The following is a 4,645-nucleotide window of genomic DNA, read 5'->3' as shown; positions in this document are numbered from 1 at the left end:
TGCAACTCTGTTTTTAACTTACAAACACAATGAGATAATGACACCAAAAATGTTATGATTTTATTCTAATAGGTGTGTTCGTTTACTCAATAAGTTCTACAAATTTGTAAAGTCCAGTAACTTCTTGCAAAAGACTAAGGTCTTTTACATTGTACTGTAGAGTAAACGAACAACATCCAGTAAAAATCGTACAAATTTTGAGTAAACGAACACACATGATGTCTCTTTAGTTTTCGCCTTGCACTATCCATAAAATACATTTAAATTAAATATAATATTTTCATTTCATATAAATTAAATATAAAGTAGTAAGTAAGTTTTTTATTTGAGTCTTCTTTTTCGGTAGTACACGTAAACACAATCTGAATGACTAACAATGAATAGGAATGTTAGAACTATTGTTGTCTTTTTCTAACTCATACTGTAATGTGTGCTACATGCGAACAGTGAGATCAAAACATAATAAAAATTAAAATAAGTTTTGCTCCCGACCTTATCTATGACGAACAGAGCTTAATTGTCGGAAGATAATAAATAAAAATAACAACAAAAATTAAAACTAATTAACAAAAAAAACTGAGAGCTACATAACAAACAGTGCTCTTGTAATGAATAACACTGTGCGACAAGAAAATTATTAACCATATTCTCACACCGCAGCGGGATAAAAGTCCAAAAATAAGATGGTACGTGTCCCTGCATTTTTCCCTATCTCTTCAACTTTCGCGGTTATGGGCCCCAAAGACCTAAGGCCTTGATGTCAAAAGGCATAATTTTGTTTTGTCAGGCGCATATCTTCTAAACCGCTAAGAATTTGGGTTTATCGTGGAGGAAAAGTTGTAGCTCTCGTCTTACAGAATAATAATTGTGAACACATAAAATCCATTCAACCCCACCTTCAAGGTCAAAATCGCCAAAGTCAAATTTCCCTTTTAATTTTTCTCGGATTTTAGTCAGCAGATATCAAACCGATCAAAATTGAAGCAAACAACCAACTAGAAAAAATTACCTTAGATCTTAGTAAACAACTTTCTAGAACATACGAACTCTGTAGAAACGGTTCTTGATGGTCAAAATAGCAAATAATATGCGATTTTTATCCTCTTTTCTCGGTTCCTGCTCCATAGATACTAAACCGTTCAAAATTCAAGAAAACAATGCACCACAATAATGTGACAAAGATATCAGCAAACAACGTTCTGGACCATACGAAATGTCTATGACCGGTTCTTAAACGTGAAAATAGCAAAAAACTTTTGAAAATATTCGATTTTTATACGTTTTTCTCCGATTCCGGTCCACGAAGGGGGTCTCATAACCGCGAAAGTTGAAGTGATAGGAAAAACGCCGGGACATGTATCTTCTTATTTTTGGTCTTCTATCACGCTGCAGTGTCAGAATATGGTTAATAAACCATTACTCCAAAAATTACACACAGTGTAATATACATACGTCTAGTGAACGCTCAACAGAGCAACAACAAGAGCTGCAAGATAACCGATATATAGGTAAGTATATGTTTTGCTTATAAATAATTTTCTATAATGAGGTGTTAATATTGTAATAATGTATTTATCCTCTATGACATTCAGGTACAGTTCTAGAATCGTGGCAATGAGTAATCATCTGTGTCATCAGGTGGTTCGTTGAGGATACCCAATGTCGACAAATAAATTGATTCTGACCATGATGTGGTTCTCTCTAGATCGTGGATTGAGTTTATAAGGCAGTTTTCATGAGTGGCCAAGTTTTGCACAAACTTCCTTTGATGTTGTTGGACGTACTTACAGAATGGAACAATGTTTGAAGTGTTGTATACGTAAGTATTGGACAATTTTTTGTTTTCAGCTTGATAGTGTTTTCTGATACATTTCCTTATGACCTTTCTTTAAAGTATTTCCAACTCGTTGGCGGCTATTGGCGATTATAGCAAACCAGATTGGAAATGCATAAGTTAAAATGGATCTGACTGCCACTTTATAAAGGAGAAGCTTTGTATGGACCGGTAAGTATTTGCTGTTGAAAAGATTTGCAAATCTCCTTAATACTCCTTTTACCTTTTGCATGACAGAGCTTGGCCCTTACATTATAAGAGGCTGTTGAAATTGACACCAAGATATCTAAAGGATGTTTTGAAGGGTATATCTACTCCTTTCAGAGACAAATACAACTGTTTGCTTTCTGATATCATATATCTCGGGCAATTTCCAGACGCATTGCGAATACAAATCGCTACTGATTTGGCGGCGTTGATTTTGATACCCCATGTTTCTTAATAATCATTGATGATGTGGAGATGATTTGAGGCAAAGCTTAACGCAGTTGAAGGTGAAGAATTGTGCGCATAGATTAAGCAGTCGTCTGTATACAGAATGGCTTGAGAGTGCTGATAAGTATGCGGGATATCGTGAAGGAACAAATTAAACAAGTATGGCGTTAGTATATGTACTTCCTTGGGGAACACCAAGTTTCACAAGACCCAAGGGCGATTCTGTATTCTTGATTTGAACCAAAAACTTTCTAGATGTGAAGAAACTTCTTAAGATTTTTATTATGAAAGGATCCGTTCCCAGCTGTAGTAGTTTATACAAAATGCCGATGTGAGAGACGGAATCAAAAGCTTTTTGGATGCCTAACGAAATGATTTGAGGCAAAGCTTAACGCAGTTGAAGGTGAAGAATTGTGCGCATAGATTAAGCAGTCGTCTGTATACAGAATGGCTTGAGAGTGCTGATAAGTATGCGGGATATCGTGAAGGAACAAATTAAACAAGTATGGCGTTAGTATATGTACTTCCTTGGGGAACACCACGTTTCACAAGACCCAAGGGCGATTCTGTATTCTTGATTTGAACCAAAAACTTTCTAGATGTGAAGAAACTTCTTAAGATTTTTATTATGAAAGGATCCGTTCCCAGCTGTAGTAGTTTATACAAAATGCCGATGTGAGAGACGGAATCAAAAGCTTTTTGGATGCCTAACGAAATGCCGACTGTAGATGATTGACTTCTTAGCTGAGTTATTATATCATTGTGCAAGTTAAGAAGTGCATGTACGTGGAGTGGCCAACTTTAAAGCCAAATTGGTAATTCGGTATTGGGTCGATAATGAATCCTTGATTTAGTTTTTGTTTCAGCACCACTTCGACTAGTTTTTCAATATTCGAAAGAAGAGATATGGGGCGGAAGTCATCAACATTACAACTGGACGTTTTCTTCTTGATGGGGATGATTTTGGCGACTTTCCATTGAGTGGGGAAATATCCGTTGTTTATGCAATTATGGAAATTGCAAGTAAGTAGTTTAATTGTGGAATCCGGAAATTTCTTAATGATGAAATTTGAAAAACCGTCCGGACCACTTGACTTTTTTGAATTGGTGTTGATAATAATGCTTCTTATAGTTTCAGATGTAGTGAAGTATCCGGATTTTGTAGAGCATTGGAGTTATCGGCGAAGGTGTATATATGAGAGGGAATTGAATTGACACAATATAACACCACCCTGGAGTTACAATCGTCAAGAGCATATAATGATGTCGAACCTTCAAATACCGATGAATAAAAATCTTTAAAATGATCTGCTATTTCGGCGCTGTTTGTGATTGTGTTGGTACCATGGTTTAACTGGTGACAGAAATCAGTCTTGTTTTTCTTCGGAAAAAAACGGGATATTTCCTTAAAAGCAGTCGGTCATAGCTTTATTTTTTGTAATCTGCTACTGAAGATCTGAGCAGTTTCTATGTTGACAAGCTCCTTCATTATTACTTTCAACAGTTGTATTTGGCTGGAAAGAATGGAATACTCAAGGCTTCTCCTGTTGCCCCCGAACGATGAAAGATTCTTTTGAGATTCCGTTGCCATTGGTGCTTAATTTTAAGAAAATTCTTGATTTTGTCTGAATAAGGAAGAATGCCATCCTTTATTTTAATTTTTTGGGAATGCCTATCGTGTATATTGGAAAACCGACTGCTGAATTCGTTGATAACAGTGTCGATTTCATCATTCTCCAGATTCCTGTTTATCGGCGGAATTAGTTGACGTGAAACAGCATATATGTCTCGAAGAAAGTTTTGCCAATTGGTGTTTTTGAAGGATGTAAAAAATTGTTGCGAATTCAGAGCAATATTTGTAAAATCAACTCTTAAGATCAATTTTAATGGGGAAGTGATCCGCGAAATTAGGCTTGGTTGATATAAAATAATTAGGGGCAAGTCTGTTGATCAAATGCGAACTGATTAAAAAATGTTTCAGATAAGAGGAACCATTTGGGTATGAGGGGCTGGAATCCGATAGTCTGGTTACTTTCATAGAATTTTCGGTAAGCAAAAATTTTCCATTGGAGTTCTCATAGACATCACCCCATGTTGATGGAATTAAGATCACCTCCCATAATGAAGCTGTCGAAATTGCCGGTTGATTGAATTAACCTATTCAAATCGGAGTCAAGTCTCTGTACTGGAAAACTGCATGGGATATATACTGATCCCAGTAAGTATTTTTTTGGTGCGTAGTTATGAGACATTTCAATACTTCTAAATGTAGTACTTATGCCCAAGTCTGATACAGGTATTCTCTTATATTGAATAGAGTTCTTGATAAATACCCCGCAAAAAGTTTGCATCCGCGGATGCAGTTGAACCGCTACA

At 36.0% G+C, this 4,645-nt stretch overlaps 1 long non-coding RNA gene across 3 annotated transcripts; it reads left to right on the top strand.

Moving 5' to 3' along the window:
- The first annotated feature begins 327 nt into the window (after positions 1-327).
- Positions 328-3,583, top strand: LOC141396704 (uncharacterized). Of its 3 annotated transcripts, none has more exons than XR_012411229.1 (6): positions 402-686; positions 1,393-1,508; positions 1,593-1,819; positions 1,895-2,005; positions 2,072-3,292; positions 3,402-3,583. It is a non-coding gene; the product is annotated as an uncharacterized lncRNA (long non-coding RNA). The 3 variants fall into 3 exon arrangements; XR_012411228.1 differs by having other exon boundaries at positions 402-1,508; positions 2,072-3,051; positions 3,124-3,292; XR_012411227.1 differs by having other exon boundaries at positions 328-1,508.
- Positions 3,584-4,645: the final 1,062 nt, after the last annotated feature.

The sequence above is a fragment of the Musca autumnalis genome, unplaced genomic scaffold (genome assembly GCF_047663935.1).
Source record: "Musca autumnalis isolate F117 unplaced genomic scaffold, ASM4766393v1 scaffold_3, whole genome shotgun sequence".
NCBI lineage: Eukaryota > Metazoa > Arthropoda > Insecta > Diptera > Muscidae > Musca > Musca autumnalis.
The sequence above is the reverse complement of the archived record's forward strand: the minus strand, read 5'-3'. Positions and strand labels throughout refer to the sequence as shown.